The sequence below is a fragment of the Balaenoptera ricei genome, chromosome 21, assembly GCF_028023285.1.
Source record: "Balaenoptera ricei isolate mBalRic1 chromosome 21, mBalRic1.hap2, whole genome shotgun sequence".
Taxonomy (NCBI): domain Eukaryota; kingdom Metazoa; phylum Chordata; class Mammalia; order Artiodactyla; family Balaenopteridae; genus Balaenoptera; species Balaenoptera ricei.
In genome coordinates, this window is record NC_082659.1 from 15,319,314 (window position 1) to 15,338,241 (window position 18,928).

An 18,928-nucleotide genomic window follows, 5' to 3' on the forward strand; every position below is an offset into this window, starting at 1 on the left:
TGTGCAGGATAACATAGTGGGTGTTAGAAGCTTGCCTGGGTGAAATTAGTGGTGTTCAGGAAGTATGGATGGGCAAAAGTATGTTGGAGACATTTCCATCCTTGTAAGAACATGGTGTAGGTATGATGCAATCCACATTACCTGATCCCTTAGGGATGGTGCCTGAGGCCTGACTCATGAATGATTCTGTGTCTGACTATTATTTAAGAGGATACAAACTATAATATGAACTGGATGTTACCTGTAACATGTCACTTTCCTGCCAGTGAACCTTTTACAAATAGTATAGTGACACCAAGCAGGACGGGAAACTGGGATTTAGCTTACACAACACATAGTAAGGATTGGTTTGAACCTGTTATCTGTCACTCACCTATCTCTATCTATTGACAGTAATTGTTATTCATAATAATAATAATAAAATTCTCAAAAATATTTTTTGTGAGCCAGTTGACTTAGGACATTTTCAAGGAGCACAGGGTCAAGGAAGAACATGGCGTAATCAGATAACACTAGCCTTTTAGAATGGGGAGAACATAGTATGTATGCATGGTTAGAAGATAATGAAGATGGTGTGGCAGGGAACCCAAGGGACGGGGGAATTACCCAAGGATTCAAGGTCAAATGCTGCCGAAAAGTTTGAAAACATAAAGACTGAAATACGTGCATTAGGCTTAGCAATGTGAGGATCGCTGATGACCTGGGGGGTGGAGGGCAGTGAGGTGAGTAGAAACAATGGTTCATAGTGCCTAACTGATAATTTCTGTTTGCTATGTGTCTGGAACTTAATCTAAGTGCTTTAGCTGTATCAACCCCTTTATTAAGATAAGTATGACTGTATTCCCTAGCTGCCAGATGAGGAAGCTGGGGCACAGAGAGGCTGAGTCACTTGTCTAAGGCAGCGGAAATAGTAAGAGGTAGACACTGAATCTCAACTCCAGCTGTCTGGCTCCAGAGCTACCACAGCAGACACAGGGGGTGGAGGGGCGCCCTTCAGAAAGCCTGCTTTGGTCCTGAGATCAAGAAGGAGAGTATGATAGTTGGAGATGGATGCAGGGGGGCCAAGGGATAGTGTTCCTCTAATTAGAGAAATTTGAGAATGTTTACAATCTAATGAGAAGAAACTAATACATACACAGGAAAAAAAGAGGTAGTTGAACAGAAGTTTCTCAGGAGGCAAAAGGGGATGAGATCCAGGTGAAAGGGGAAAACTTTGTAACAAGAAGGAAGAAGGAAAAGATTTGAATGGAAGAATGTGGGGAAACTGCGGGGTAGGAGTGGCAGGACACTGAGAGAATTGGGGACTGATGTAATTATTTTCATTATGAAATGTGACCAGAGTGAAAGAGGTTTAGACTGAGACGTTTGAGGAGAATGGAGTTTTGGAAAATAATTCATGGAGAATGGAGTGGAAAGTTGGTGATGAAACTAAAAAGGATTATCTGGAGAGATGAGGGCCCAGGTGGGCTTGGAGAGCAGAAAAGGGGCAGTGGTGGGCTGTAAATTGGCTCTTTGGAAAAAAATCAAATGCCCTGATTTGTGGCATTTGCCAGTTTTGTTGGTATAAACATTCCCGACGTGGGTGATGTCAATGGTTTAGCAACTGACTTGCACGATTTCTGAATATTTAATCATTAGCTCTCAGGAAAAGAATGATCTGCTCTGGTGTATTACTACACTGCATCTATTTGATTGCGTGGTTTCCTCCCCAGCATGGTGTGGGAACAGAACGAAATTTCTTCGGTTGGTCCAAGGTCGTGGTTTGGTCCCAGTGAATGGTACAAAAGGAAAAAGGGACATGAAAGGTGAAAATATTGCTAAGTGAATGCTTGATGTGATGTGATCACAGGGAATCTAGACTGGATAAGACAGCAGAGGTGTTAAGAGACTAAATTTTCGCTGAAATTGAAAAACAAATGTACTGGGAATAATGGGTCTTAATGATGGGGTAGGGAGATTACTTGTTTAAGGAATGAAAATAACCTCTAGGTGATCAAGATCAAGTGTAAAAAAAACCCCACCAAAACCCTCAAAATCTCCTAGAGCATTTGTTTAGATTTTGGACTTTTCTCTTTTATCATTTCTTTGATAATTTCTTTAAAATTTTTTTCTGTTTTCTTTTGTATCTTTGAATCTTGCTGTCTTTAAGCTTTTTAGTTTAGATTTCTTCACATTTGTTTTGTAAATCTTTCTATTGAGTCATTTACTTCAGCTATTATATTTAAATATCTTTTATTCTCCATTTATTTTTTTATAATATCTTGTTTTGTTTCAAGGATGTATTTTATTGTAAAATTTGTCTAAGAAGAGGAATCCAATTTTTTTAGTTATTTTTTCCCGGTATCTTCTTCTCTTCTCTAAATTAGCTCTCTTAACTCTAGTGCCAGCTATTCTTTCATGTTGATTTTTAAAATTTATTTTACTTTTATGTATAAAAGTAAAAGTAATACATGAGTCTCTTCCTATATATCTCTGAATAGGACAAATTTCATTCAGAAAAAGAGAAACAAGAAGTAACTGAACACAGGAAATTAGAGGTTTACAAAACCATAGGAAGCACTGGTGGTGTTTTAGGTCCAGAAAGTTGTTCCTGGTCTTCAGAAAATCAGCAAGTACAGGGACCAGAGCAGTGAGTGACTCACAAGAGGACCTGTGAGTAGTGTTGGCAAACACTCACCTCCGCTGTCTGCGGAAGCCACGACTTGTTCTCTTGTGCCTTCCAGATCTTGTGCAGGTGCCTCCCACTGAGTCAGTCTAGGAAATGTACTTTCCAGGCTTCCCGCCTGTGCCTAAAGAGAAGCAGTGATGTTGCTGAGATGCTCACAGGCAGCTCCACGTAACTGCTGTTGAACTCACACTCAAATGCGCAGGTGGGAATCTGGTGGGAATTTCACTTGTGGCTCTTTTCTAGCCAGGTCTCCTGCCTGACTCAAAAATATGACGGGATATATGAACAGAGCTGATGTCGTGCTGATTAGTAAAGCTTCTTCTTTCCAGTAAGTGGGCAAGGAGCTAGCTGTCAGACTCCAGATCCCCCCATAGCAGAACAAAGAGAGATTTACTCTGGAATGTCAGCATCCACGTTGGGAGCTGCAGCTTTCCCCAAACATTTTCTGTTTCTCTAGAGAAGAACTTCTAGGCTTTGGCACTGGGGTGACGTCAGCTTTTAGTTGCTTTCCATTTTGGATAAGGATGGAGTGATGTAAGTGCTGATTCAGTTCATCTCACTCTCTTCAGCTGCACAACCACAACCCCAGCTCTCAGCAGTCCCTGCAGACTGGAGCCTGGGGCCCCATCAGAGCCTCACGGGGGGACTGACTCCTCCCGTGCTCTCCAGCCTCTCAGCAGCACAGCAGTAGAGTAGGCTGTGCACACCCTGCCCCTCAACAATTTCAGAAATCTGTTGCGATCACTCATTGTGGTTGACCCTCAACTGCATCTTTGTTTTTCATAGTTTAGGTTTATTCCTTATTGTACTTCTGAGCTTTTATATCACTGAGCCCTAGTGCAACCAGAGGGCGCATGCAAATGCCTCATCGGCCATGTAACTTAGAAAGTTTTGCCTGCTTTGGAAGGCATATTTGGGTCCTTGATATGGACCTCTAACTGATCCTTGTGACCTGATTTTCCATAACTATACAACGCATGTGCAAAATCCTGTTTCTCCAATGGAAACTGAATTGTCTTCTCAGCTGAGATGCTCACTTTTGACTCCATTTCTTTGTAGACCTCAAAGACCCTCCTCCCCACTTTCTTCCTCTGTGTATGTGAACAGTCCATCAAGGCCAAATGAATTCTTATTTCCTTCATCAAGGTGAATCCAGCTAATTGTGGCTTTCTCCCTTTTTGAATTATAATTGAACTATTATTACATGATAAGACGTGTCTATACAAGATGATGTGGCACTAAACATACTTTTTATTATATAATTATTCATAGGCTCTGATTAATTAACTAATGCCCTAGTTGATTTCAGAAGTTATTTAGGGCAAACCGTATATATCCTCACTACAAAATAGGTTTAATCTGCTGAAATCAGTGCCTTTTTTTAGGGCACAGCCTGGTGCTGGAGATATGGTAAAATATCAATACACATATGGTCAATTTATTAATTATGTAAAATTTACCCTGTAACCAACTCCTATATCTCCTACACATACTTTCTTTTTAATTATCTTGCTCATCCTTTTGTTTTTTCTCTTTCTGAATCTTCCAGGGAATATAGCTGAAGATGACAAAGAAATCAGAAAAGATTGAAAAGAACGTGGAAACAGAATTTTAAAAGGTATTAATAATCGCTACCCAGCTAGTCCCTCCTCTTCCTTATCACTTTCATAAATTACATTTATCTTTGCTGGTGTAACAACGAGCATTAGTCTTCTCCTATGGTAGGCTGGTGCGCAGTAGTTGAATGAGCGTTCTTGTAACACTTAGGCAATTTCATAATCTGTCCTGTTAAATTAATGTAACTTTAGTGAGCTTTACAATTTGAACGTGTTCTGTGTCCTGTTTTTAATTTTTATAACAAAGAACTGTCCACTGGGAAGTAGTGAAGTGAAACTCTTTTTGTTTTGATGACAAAAAGGGAAAGAAATAGGGGTAGTATTTCAACTGTTAGACACAGTACATCTCTCTGGCCAGACACCAAAGGACATTACTGTGAGGTTTTGACAGACTTGTTACATTATTGAAGTCCATCTCTTTCCTAGGAGCACACACCATTACAACAATAATCTCTGTGGGAGAGCCCTTCTTCCTGGTTTTGGCTGGAGGCACCCTTGCATCTTTGAAACTATTATTTTATTTGTTAGTCAGAAGCTCCCTAAAGGGCCAGCAGCTTTCCCTATGGTGTTTGAGAGTTGACCTTGAGCCATTTTTATGACACATTATTTAATAATCTTTAAGGGTGTGCTTTGTTCATTTTTCTTATCTAATATTCACATTGAAACTAAAACCTAGAAATGAATGACAGGAAGGGGAAATTTAAATTTAAATGAGGGCCCAAATTTAGCTCTTTTCACTCAGTTTAAATAATTTATTTTTCGTTAGCAGAAGTGTTATTTTGTATGAATTTTCTTAAGTTTTCCCTCCCTCTTTCCAGGTGTGGATTAAAACTTTATATAAAAATTAAAGTTCAACTTGAATTAACAAACAATAATGGTAAGTCATTAATTAAAAAATTATAAATATAATTTTAAGACATATAAATTAAGTATATTTTATCCTTATATCCACCTAACATTTATCTATAACATGAATAAAAAGAAACTGTATATAATGTTCACATGTTACTATATTTTATGTACTAGGGAATTTAGAATTAGATTTGGGTGTTTTCAGAAAACTATCTAAATCCCTAATTGAAATGAACACTCCAAGCAACGTAGCTAAGGATTATCACTCCATGGTACACAGGCTGCTTATGTGATAGAAAGCATGCCAATTATTGAAATGAGTGGAAAAGGCAATGGAAAATATAGCTGCTAGGTATGCATCAACTTGATTCAGGACTCAGAGAACCAAAACCGAAGAAACAGAAGAACAGGGTGTAGGAGGACATCTGGATATTTAGTACTCTATGCAAAAACATTTAGATCCTTTATTTTCCCTTTTCTTTTGGCCTTTGTTTTAGAGAGTCCTAAAATCAATTCTTTGGAATACATAAGTGGTCCACATTCGTATTCTTTTCAAATAATCTCTTTTTTAACTTTAAATTTTAACTTTTAATGCTATAGACCAGCACTGTCCAATAGAACTTTCTGCAATAATAGAAATTTTCTATATCCACACCGCCTAATAAGGTAACCACTAGCCGCATGTGGTTATTGAACACCAGAAATGTGACTAGTGTGACTGAGGAGCTGAATTTTCATTTCTATCTACTTTTAATTCATTTAAATTTAATAGCCACATGTGGCTAACAGCCTCCATATTAGCATAGCTGTGGACTATTCAGAGTATCAATTTGCCAGTGTTTAAGAGTAGCTGAAGTGTAAGGTGTTTCTTGATTACACAAGGATAATTTTTTGAAAAAAAATATTAAGAACTTTTTGTCGTACATGCATTGAACTAATTTTAAAGTATTTTTGGTGTAGCATATATAAATATATATTGAATATACATATTCATACATACATATATATGTTTATATACATATAAACCAGAAAGAGTTTGTAAGACTTGGTTATATAGTAATATTATACAAAAACTAAAGAAGTTGCTATAAAGTTTCATGGCTAAAAAATACATGCTGTTGTCAGTGAGTACTGGTACATACATATCTAGCAAAGAAACACAACAAATTTAACTTAAAAATAAGTCCCACCATACTTGCAATACCAAAAAGCACATGTGGTACTGAATTTTCATGAATCTTGGTAACTAAAACATAAGGCACTATAAAATAAATTCAATTGAATTTCTCTGAAGGTAACCATAATTCTCGAAGACAGTTTACCAAAAAGCAGCAGTAACTATACATAAAATACTTATTTTGAAGAAAAGTCAATGTCATGCTCTGGCATTCCGAAAGGTAAATATATCATTGATTACTCTTGATATTATATACCTACTAACAGGTGAACAAGAGGAATAACTAGATGATCTAAAATGTTAATAAAATAACTCAACTTTTATCTCTGATCAGCCTTGTGAAATAAGATTCACTGTTCAGTTTTAAGAAAATGAAATGACCAATAAGCTCTGAAATTCCTGTTTTTGACGTGATGGTGCGTGGTGCTTCTCGCCATCACTAGAGATAGTGTATCCTCCCACCTTTTATCTTTGATGCTGAGCCTTCCCTTGTTAATATTTGCTCTTCAGATACATAATAATTTGGGGAGAAATAGATCTTATTCACTGGGAAATATATAAATGTATAGATTTTCACATATACCTAATGCATCAATCAAGGTCTAAACATTACTGTAGGTTTGCATGTGTATGTGTGTGAAGGGTACATTTGGGAAAAGGAAGGTAGAAAGTGTTTAATCTGCTAGAATCATGAGTTAAATGATGCAGGTCTGAATCCAGTTACAAATGCTATTATAATGAGGAGCAAAATCCAAGACAATGTGATAAGTTGTATTTAACAATTATTAATTGAACCAAGCAGAATCTTAAGCTACATTTGGAACAGTGAGATGCTAGTTCCTGTAGCTCTGAATATATTTCTTGATTGCTGCTAAATCTATAACCATAGTTTAAAAGGATGATAAAGAATTACGTGTTTGTTCTTTCAACCATTAGTTTAAAATTTCTTTGCAAGTGTGTGCATTGAAAAGAAACACAAATCAAGTAGTCAGGAGATTGTGTTATTTTTTTTTTCACTCTTCCCCTTTATATCCCTGTGATCTACAACAAATAATGTTATTGGATCTCAGTTTCCATATCCATAAAATGAGAAAATGATATAGATGTTCTCTATGACACATTTAATTATGAAGTAATTCTCAGGGATGAAAGGGACAAAGCATTATACAAGCAGTACTATTTCCAGAAAAGGCATTTGTATTAGTTTGCTACGGCTGATCTAACAAATTACCACAAATTGGGTGGTTTAAAACCACAGAAACTTATTCTCTCATATAGTTCTAAGGCTGGGAATTGGAAATAGAGATGTAGGCAGGGCCACGCTCTCTCTGAAGGTTCTAGGGGAAGATCCTTCCTTGCCTCTCCCTAACCTCTGATGATTGATGGCAATCCTTGGTGTCCTGTGGCTTGTAAATGCATCATTCTAATCTCTGTCTCTGTCTTCTTCTCCCCTGGGTGTCAGTGTCTCTGTGTCCAAATTTCTCTCTTCTTATAAGAATATCATTCCAATCCAGTATGACCTTATCGTAACTTGATCACATCTGCAAAGACCCTATTTGTAAATAAGGTTGCCTTCACAGGTATTGGGGTTTAAGAATTGAACATATCTTTTGGGGGACACAATTCAACCCACAGGAACACCAGAAGGTACAGTCTATTTCTGTTGAAGGAGGCCTGAGTCTCAAACAAAGTAGCGATAAAATCCTGAGATCTAGACACATGGAGGGAAGAAAAATGGATGCACAATGTGAATATATTTTATATCTTTCAATACAGAAGTATGCACACATACATGGACATACACTGGCATTCATTGTGAATGCTAGGAATATGAAGTAAAAACAGAAAACCCCATTTTAGTTTTTTAAAAAATCAACTCATTTCCTTGGAAAGGCATGAAGGAGGTCTCAACAGGAGAAGCCGGCTTGAAGAGCCCCAGCGCCTCCACAAGGTTATCTTTAATTTGGATTCACCACAGGCCCATGTCTGCCCTCAGCCTTGAATTCTCAGAGATTGGGATCTTATTAGTATTTCAGAATTGCTGGGACTCACGTGTGCAACCTCAGGTTAGTGCAGTTTAAGAGAAGTGAACATAGTAATTCCTCATCCCGGTTCATTTCCAGTAACATCCCTCACGGCCAGGCTGACCAGAACTCACAGCGGTTGTTTAGATAGTCTCATCCTACAGTAAGCTACGCGGCAGCCAGGCAGCGTACCTGCGTCACCTGTTCAAATGTTGAAGGACATTGGGCTTTGCTAGTCAGGTGCCTCTGTCTCCACAATAGGTAGGTATTTGTTTAAGTGGTCTAGATACTCGAGTCAACCTGAGCTATCTTTAGAAAATTTAATGATTTGGACCAAATAACCACATAGAGTACAATTTCAGAATTAGAATAAACATCTTTTTCTCAGTGCTTTCTGAAATTATGCCTGTGGGTGAGAGAGGGTAAGTTAGTTTGCTGGGGGAGGGGAGGGAAGGCCAAGTAAATTATATCAAAATCCCTGATGAGGGACCAAGACTAAGCACATACACGTTTTCTTCCCAGCTTTTGCACATCCAATTCTTTCTCTCAGTGGATGTCAGAGAGATAAGGATTCCTGAAGCAAAGTAGAAATACATATTTGCACAATCCTCATTATTCAGGGATTCGCTTTTTCTCGAATTCGCCTGCCCGCTAAAATGTATTTGTAATCCCCACATCAATACGTGTGGTGCTGTCGTAGTCTCTGCAGACACATCATTTGCAGAGCAGCAAAACACCTGAGTCCATCTGCGCATACGTTCCCAACTGAAGTGAAACAAGGCGACGCTCTGCCGTCACGTTTCTGCTCTCATACTGAACACAAGTGTCGTTTTCATGGTCTGTTTAGGGCCACATTTTCCTCATTTTTAATTGTTTTTTTTTTGGTTGGTGATCTTTCTGTTTAAAATGGCCCCCAAACATTGGGCTGAAGTGCATTCTAGTATTCCTAAGAGCAGAGCTGTGTTATCTTATAGAGAAACTCAGTGTGTTAGATAAGCTTCATTCGGGCATGAGTCATAGTGCTGTTGGCTCTGAGCTCAACATTAATAAATCAACAACGTACATTGAATAGGGTGTCTTTAAACAGAAACACACATAATACAAGGTTATGTATTGATTAGGTGACAAAAATGTGACCACAGGCTCTCAGGAGACTAACCTTGTATTTCTCTTAGAGCAGTGGTTCAGTATTCCCTAATTCAGTGTTTAAAATGACTGTATAGGACAAAACTTCCATGAGTAATGAGAATTGGTGGCATATATGTGTGTGTGTGTGTGTGTGTGTGTGTGTATATATATATATATATATATATATATATATATATACATACATACAAAAAAAAAAAGTTGAGCTCCTACCTTACACCATATACAAAAATTAATTCAAAATGGATCAAAAACCTAAGTGGAAGAGCTAAAACTATAAAACTCTTGGAATAAAACTTAAGGGAAAATCTTCATGACATTGGATTTGGCAATGATTTCTGGATATGACACCAAAAGCACAGGCAACACAATGAAAACTAGATAATTGGGCTGCATCAAAAATTTAAAACTCTGCATCAAAAAACACAATCAACAGTGAAAAGACAACACATGGAATGGAGAAAATATTTGCAAGTCATATATTTGGTAGGGGTCAATATCCAGAATACATGAAAACTCCTACACTCAGCAACAAGAAATAAACAACCAAGATTTAAAAATGGGCAAAGAACTTGAATAGACATTTCTCCAAAGAAGATATACATATGGCCAATAAGCACATGAGAAGCTGCTCAACATCACTAAGGGAAACATCATATAAGGGAAAATGCAAATCAGATGACAATGAGACACCCCCTCATGCCCATTCGGATGGTTATAATTTTTTTAAAAAGCAGAAAATAGGTGGTAAGGATACAGAAAATTTGAACACTTGTGCATTGTTGGTGAGAATGTAAAATGGTGCAGTCACTGTGGAAGACAGTATAGCAGTTCCTGAAAAAATTAAGAATTATCATATGATCCAGCAATTCTACTTCTTGGCATATACCTAAAGAAGTGAAAGCAGAATCTTGAAGAGACGTCTGTACACCCATGATTATATCAGCATTATATACAGTAGCCGAAGGAAGCAACCCAAATGTCCCTCAACAAATGAATGGTTAAAATGTGGCATATACAGGGGCTTCCCTGGTGGCGCAGTGGTTGAGAGTCTGCCTGCCAATGCAGGGGACATGGGTTCGAGCCCTGGTCTGGGAGGATCCCACATGCCGCGGAGCAACTAGGCCCGTGAGCCACAATTACTGAGCCTGCGCGTCTGGAGCCGGTGCTCCGCAACAAGAGAGGCCACGATAATGAGAGGCCCGCACACCGCGATGAAGAGCGGCCCACACTCGCCGCAACTAGAGAAAGCCCTCGCACAGAAACGAAGACCCAACACAGCCATAAATAAATAAATTAATTTTTAAAAAAAAGAAAAAAAAATGTGGCATATACATACAATGGACTATTATTCAGCCTTAAAAAGAAAGTTTGACACATGCTGTAACATGGATGAAGCCTGAGGACATTAGGCTAAGTGAAATATTCCATCACAAAAAGATAAATATTGCATAATTCCACTTATATAAGGCACTTAAGAGTATTCAAATTCATAGAGACAAAAAGTAGATTGGTGGTTTCTAGGGACTGAGGGGAGGGGAAAATGGGGCGTTATTGTTTAATAGGGTCAGTTTCAGTTTTGAAAGATAAAGAGAGTTCTAGAAATGGATAATGGTGATTAAGTACAATGTGAAAGTGCTTAATACTACTTAACTGTACACTCAAAAATGGTTAACATGGCAAATTTTATGTTAGGGGTATTTAGCCACAATTAAAAAAAAACAACATGGCTTACTATAGTGGAATTTAACACTATAATACATTCTTTTTTAAAATTTTTATTGGAGTATGGTCGATTTACAATGCTGTTTTACTTTTTGCTGTACAGCAAAGTGAGTCAGTTATACATATTCATATATCCACTCTTTTTTAGATTCTTTTCCCATATAGGTCATTACATAGTATTGATACATTCTTATTCTGTTATTTTAACCAATAAAACTGCCCAGTTTCAATGGCATGTAACTGATAAGAGCATGGAGTGGAAAATTTTAAAAATCTATAAAATCTAATGTTTTATATAAATGTTTTCCAGAGGAAAATAAAATTACTTTAAAGGAAAAAACTCTTAAGAAGTTTGAAAGAAATGACACATTTCCTTTTAAGAATAAATGACATTGGCTTACTTTATTCCTAACACACTGGGTTCTGAGAATAAGATCCAGTGTTTTAGGAAAGCTTAGGTGTTTGAGAAAAAAAATTTCTGCCGTAAGCTGCCATTCATAGAGAATTTTAAGAAAGGTAATACACTACTTCTTTCAAAACACACACATAAAATATTCACGTACACATTAAGAGCAGCTGTGAAGTTCTTGGAGCTGAAAAGATAAAACAAGAATGTCCTAACGCTTTTTTTTCAGTTCACGCCTGTATGGCCTCAATTTGCATTTGCATCTGCAAATGGCTTGTTTTGGGAAAAAAGTTTGTATGCGCAACTGTTTATTTTGCATATTTCAATTCATATTGGGCATACATAGCAGCCAGTGCATGGTACGTGACTGTTACTCAGGAGCTGATATTTGCAAGTTTTATATGTTAAATGAATGTCCCTTTGTTCCACTGGTTACCTTTCTGCTCAGTCATGAAACTCTGGTAACAGTGAAGGGATGACCTCTGTGGATTGAGTTAAGAGTGGCGTGGGTATGGAATGCTTTCTTATCTTCAGTGATTGCAGATGAAGGGCCTCTGGGAAGACTTTTTCTCAGGTTACAGACTATGCTTTAGTAGTTCGTAGAATGATCTGAGGTGTGGGAGAAGAAAGCCAGCCAGAGCCTCTATAACTGTATTTATGCTAATGTATTACTTCACAGCTTCAATATGAGGCCCTGAAGGCACGTTTTTAGGAAAGCACAGTATAATGGAAAGAACAGGGTCTTTGATGACAGACAGCTCAGCATTTGAATTTGGCTCCTTTAAAGACTTTGTGACCTTAGCTCAGTTAATTAACCTCACTGATCTTCAGGCTCTTTAAGTTAGAAGTGACAAGACGTATACTTGGAAGATTATGGTGTAAATTAAGAGAAATGATATATGAAAATCAGATGAAGTGCTTGGCATATAGTATGTGCTCAATAAACGATAGCTGATATTGCCATTTTAATTAGATTCCTATTGAGTTTGAGAAGGATCTCTAGGGAAGGTAAGATGTTCTTTGGGAGTTCAAAAAAGACCCCTCACACTTGAGGGATGAGCGAATCACAAAGGAGACTTCAGCTCTTTACTCCCTATAGCAGTGAGCCACCAAACAGAGATTCGATTGATTTGGAGCTTTTAATTACAATCTGAGAGCTTTGGAAGCATGCCGAAACAAGATGGAAAAATTCAGAGACTACACTCTGTGACACTAGGTTCATCTCAAAGATGAAATACAAATTCCTGGAGGGCAGACCGAAGGCTGTCGGTATCATCATTATTTTTATTCACAGCTTTCCTATGTTGAGTGAAATACACCCTGTTAATTGAACAGGCTTGAGTTCCTGGGGAAGCCTCAGAATGAATTACTCATGTTTTTGCTACTAGAACTGCATGGAGATATAAACTTACAGCTTTACACGAAATCTGCTAGAGAGATTTAAAATTTATCAATCCTCTTAGCTTTGATGCTTTTAAGACCACAAAAAAAAATGGCCCGTCTCAGAGAAACTTGCATATTACAGTTCAGTTTTTAGACATGGCAGGAGCTCATTCACATGGAATTTATTTCACATTACATTTGGGGCATGCATGAGATTTAAAAGCAATGTTTTTTCTCTGAAGTACCCACTACAAAAGATATATCACACATACTCAGATTATTTAAAACTCAGCAAGGGGAATATCAACAGATTTTTCTCCAAGAATACTCTCTGATCAGCTGGGGAAATAAAATCTTTCTTATGAAAAGCAACGAATTGAAACAGTTCTGGTGCATTAAAGCCTAGGGGTACCTGTCCTGTTTGGTTGGAATTTTTGGCAGCTTCAAATATAGAGGTAGTGTTTATATAGGTGTATATGTATATGAATGTTATTTTTGCCTTTATGAATGGTTTTCTGACTTAGACACCTTCAGTGCTTTTAGGAATATTTATGAGAGAAGAAAATAACTTTTGTGATTTTTTTTTGGCTTGGGTTATTTATATATCGATCAATAATCCCTCAATTGTAAGTAAATGAAATCAAACTAATGCTATTTTTCTTAAAAAAGAAATTTATACGCTCTTCAACTGGGACATTCCAGGGATGACTAGCTTCAGATATGGTATGATCTGATTCAAAATTATCATCAAGAATGCCTTTTCTCCAGGGAATCCTTGTGCACTGTTGGTAGGAATGTAATTTGGTGCAGCCATTATGGAACACAGTATGGAGGTTCCTCAAAATATGAAAAATAGAACTACCTTATGATCCAGCAAGTCATTCCTGGGTATATATCCAAAGAAAATGAAAACAGGATACAAAAAGATATCTGCACTCCCAGGTTCATTATTCACAACAACTAAGGCAAGGAAACAACCTAAGTGTCCGTCAATGGATGAGTAGATAAAGGAGATGTGGGATATATATATTTATCTATCACACAATGGAATATTATTCAGCCATGAGAAAGAAGGAAACCCTGCTATTTGTGTCAACATAGATGTACCCTGAAGACATTATGCTAAATGAAATAAGCCAGATAAAGAAAGACAAATACTGCATGGTATCACTTATATGTGGAATCTAAAAAAGCAAAAAAAGTCAAATTCATAGAAACAGAGAGCAGAAAAGTTGTTGCCAAGGGCTGGGGTGGGCGTGGAATGGGGAAAGGTTGGTAAAAGGAGGGAGCAAACTTTCAGCTATAAGACAAGATCTTTTTTTTTAAAGGTAAATATGTGTGGTGATGAATGTGTTAATGAACTAGATGGGAGGAATCCTTTCACCATGTACACTTTAAGTATCTTACAATTTTCTGTGGTAATTAAACCTCAAAAAAGTTGAACAAATGCTTTTCCCCCTCCACTCTTAATACATATCAATACATAGACGTGTATGTATCTTACTGGTTTTGTTTCTCAGAACAGAGTCAAGAGTAGAGGGGCAAACTGCACTTTTTTTTTTTTGTATACGTTCTTATATGTACTGAGAGAGAGAGAGAGTGGAAGGAGTTGAGACATTTGTCCTATTCCCCAGGGAACATTGGCAGTATTTCCTATTTTCCAAATGCCACATTGTTTCACTCCTCCTTTCTTTGCCTATGTTCTGCCTTCTCTTTGCCTTCCCTTTTGTCTTGGTAGTTCCTATACAACCCTCAAAACTTATCTCCTCTCAGAATCCTTTGCTGATTTGCAGGTCTTAGTTTTTTCAGGTTTCGTGTTTCCACCGTACTCTGTGCATGCCCCTATTACACCTTTCTGCAAACATGAACTCTCTGATTGCCCTCCTTGAAGACTAAGTAACTCCAGGGGGCTAGGGACATGCTATCTCCAATGCCCAACAAAGGCCTAACCTTTAGTTATTATTATTTTTTTGGATGAAGGAGTGAATGGAAGTAATGTACAATAGGTCATTTACTTATTTCCACATTCTTTGAAGGAACTGAGTTACATAAAATTTATCTGAATTGATTAATACAATTAATTGATACAGATCTAGTTGGATTGTGGCTGAGAAAGTCATCACACGGGAAAATCTTCAATACTCTCTGAGTTCTAGACAGAATGAGTGGACCAACAGGTTTCTGAATCCAGTCCTCTGTCGTGATTTTTCTGCTGAGGGGCTCAGTCACAGAGAACTGTCTTGTTATAACCAATCTTGTCTTAACTTGCTCTTCGGCATGATTTTTCCTTTTGGGAGAAATAAAATGGTAATAAATGCATAAAAAATATTATCTGAAGACTGTCAATAATAAAACCTGAAAAAGTGGACTAATTGGTTCCCTTAATTCAGTTTCTGAGCTGTGAAATAGGCCTAAACCAATCATCAAATTGGCTACCAAGATAATACTTCTACCTCTAGATCTATGACACTCTAGCTCTGTAGCACTAATTCAGTGTCCTGTATTATTACTCTAACATCTTTTGATCTCTGTCTCTAGATCTGTGTCCCTAACTCAGCATCCTGTGTTATTACAAAACCCCCCAGTAGTCTGCCTTCCTCTGACCTAAACGTCCTCAAGTGTACACTCCACATTGCTTCCACGTTTGGCTTTCCATTACCCTTCACTGGAGAGATGAGAATGATTCTCAGAACATCTGAAGGGCCTTCACTTAGTCTCAGATCAAGTTAGTTGGGATTCAGACTCAGGTCTTCCCAGATAAAAATCACCTGTTATTTTAAGAATAACAGTCCTATGTTCTAACATCATAAATAGAAAAGACTCTTAATTTGCCTTCAAAATTAACAATTCTGAAAATTCATATTAAAAATTCTGATGTGATGAAGTACAAAAACATGTTGAGTGTTTAGAACATGGAGTTACTAAGCTCTGGGCAAGTCATTTAACCCTTCTGAATTTCAGTCTGTTATAAAAAGTAGAAAGAATAAAGCCTGCCTTGCTAATTTGTGAAGATTAAATGAGATAAAGTTAGTTTATTTCTTTGTTTCATTCCCTCCGGGAGTTTGGATAAATGGCACTCTGGTGCCGTAAAATCCACTGCTCAGAAGTACCATCCTCCATATATTACAAATGAGAATTCCTCTTGAGTAGAACACCAGAAGTACTTTAGGGTATAAACAGCCACCAACTGGAGGGTTAAAGATTACTTTTCATATTCTCATGGGCAAATTATTGTAATCACGTGAGTATCTCCGAATGGAATGTTTTATAATGAACAAGAAGAGGATAATTGGGAGGCTGGGTTCCTGGTGGAGGGGAAACTGGTTTCTTTGGGACTAACATCTGGGTGTTTTGTGTTGGTCATGAAGGAGAGAAGAGAGAGTGAACGCGAGCGTTTCACGGAGAAGCCTGACAGGACCAGGACGGAGCTCTGCCTGCGCTGCGTTTGTCCCGGCCTTGGGGGTGACCGGCCCCGTCAGAGCTGTGCTCGCTGCCCTTGGCCCCTCTCTGCGCGGCAGCACCTCCTGGCTGGAACGGCACTGGAAGGGCACAGGGACTGCTTTCTCTCAGTGGTGTTCTCTGTACAAACTGGTCCGGGGGCCTGCTGTCCACACTCTCGACTTCAAGTCAGTGTTCGCCTCTCTCCTCTCCTTTCCCCTGGCAGGATATTTGGTCCTGCCCAAAACATCTATAAGACACTTGGTTCATGCCAGTAGGCCGTTGATATTTATTTGGTCCTTTCCAAAATGTCCATAAGACATTTGATCCATTTGCTTGATAAATAGTGGTACCCAAAACACTAATTTCTCACATGCTATTTTAATTGTGATTGTTTTGGCTGAAGTGTTCTCATGAAGGAAGCCAGACTCAATGTGACTTTTTTTGTCCTGTTCCTAGGACATTTATTTTGTCCTGTTCCTAGGACCATAGTGGTTACACCTGGAGGAGATCTCTAGTTCAACTTCCCATTTTACAGGCAAGGAAACTCTTGACCGTGGAATGAAGTGAATGGTTCTGGACAGATCACGTCCATAGTCCAGATCTGCTGGCCTTTCCCACATGCCAGTGACCTTCCCTATATGATGCTGCTATGTTGATGGGGCTTCAAGACCAATAACTTGTCTGTCATGAAAATAGCCAGGTTAGATATGCTAAAACTTTATTTCAGTTTCCATTTGGCAAGAGTTGTGAAGATCTTAACTGAAACGGTACTATTCAACAAGGCTCCAACTCTCTCCATCCAACAAATCTGAAGCTATTTCATTAGGGCTACTACTGAACTTATTCAGGAAACCAAATCAGCAATAAAGAACCTGACTGATCGGTGGAATATGAGTTTTACTGCTGTGTGGAGACATGGTTTTATGGTCCTGTCAGGGAAAATCAGATCTAATTGGGAAATGAGTGGCTTATAATCCTCCCTGCATCATTTCTGCTGTCCATTAAGGCGCCAAGCCAGAGACTGCTTCCTCTCAGACTCAATCTGATTTTTAAACCTTTCCTGGATTTCTTGTTTCCCTTAGATCCTACATCTGACATAAACCTAATGCATCTAGCATATTTTTTGGCTCCCTAACCGTTCCTGAGAAATTCTGTTCTTTATTTTATTTTTTTTGGCTGAAGGTTGTGAAAAGATAAAAAATGGGGTGGGGAGAGACATTTAGACCATGTATTTTAGATTGTTGATTCACATTGCCAGGCTGGGTCCATACGTGTAGAAGGAAGAGAGACATCAATCAATAATTCAACACTAAAAATGTAATCCTATTTCAATTATATGATGCTTTAGCCAGAGTAGATCTGACTTGTAGATGAGGACTCCAACTTTTCCTCGTCCTGAGAGCCTGGAAGTTGTTGATGAAGCCTCCACTTGTGTACACGGGGCGTTGCTGCTGCAACCATGAAATGAGTGGGAGGAAACATAGGAAAACAGGTCCATTTCCCGCACTCTGTCCTCTGTGTTCACATCAAAGTGGGTCTCATATCAAAGTGTATGTGCTCCTGAGAAGGGCAGGATTATCAAAATGTCCCTTTCCTCTGGCATGCTACATCCTCAGATGGCTTCTTTTGTGCCTCATCCAAGTCCAGTCACTCTCACACCAGTGGATCAGAAAATTAGGCTCATTTCTTTTGGAACCCGTTGTTTCCCGCTGTGTCGACATATGCTATGCTATGCTGCATTTTACGGTCTATTTTACATCAAGATATTTCTAAACATTTATGCCCTGATTCATATGTTTTGTGTTGGAAAAGTATGATGGCTGCATCGTGTTGATGGAAATCATTGCTAAGAGGCACAAAACCTGATTTCAAATTTTGGACGATAAATCTGACCATCTAATTAGCCTTGGACAATGCAAAAATCTTTGGGTAGGAAAGTAATGTCTTATTCTGATGTGGAGCAGCTGAACATGTTTTATAATCAAGTGGGAACAAAAGAGAGACTTCCAAGTACGTCCGGAAAAGAAGCAGATTTTTTTTACACAATCAGACTCCAAGGAGAACCTCCCAGAACAGACATGGTCATCCCCAGAGATTTTGAAGTTACTCGCAGCAGCCAGGTGGAAAACAGGGCTTCTTATTTGGGAAATGCACTTAAATATCTTCTGATGTAATAAACAGGCAGGGACATTTCTCCCAATCTGACACGTACCCTTGGAAGCGGCAGAGGGACCTCTGCAAAATGCAGGTGATGGGAGTCAAATCCGAATGAAATACCAGGTCTGGGAAAACAAAGCCAAGAACTGAAACATTTGGTAAATGGAAAGTGCCCATGCAGATCCTTCATGAAGTTGGAATTGACTATTAAAATTAGAGCTGAATGGAGATGAACCAAATGCTTTGTAAGAATTTTGATATCATGTGATTTAAAAATTAAAAAATTTTTTCATATTACAGTATAAAAGGGACAATAAAAGCAATAAAAGAACA

At 38.2% G+C, this 18,928-nt stretch overlaps 1 long non-coding RNA gene across 1 annotated transcript in view; it reads left to right on the forward strand.

The window, feature by feature from the left end:
- LOC132356518 (uncharacterized) overlaps positions 1–18,928 on the forward strand; it is a 58,608-nt gene that overhangs the window by 25,920 nt on the left and 13,760 nt on the right. Inside the window, exons 8-9 of the long non-coding RNA XR_009499899.1 lie at positions 4,218–4,286; positions 5,103–5,161. This is a non-coding gene — a long non-coding RNA (uncharacterized LOC132356518). The remainder of the gene's footprint in view (positions 1–4,217; positions 4,287–5,102; positions 5,162–18,928) is intronic.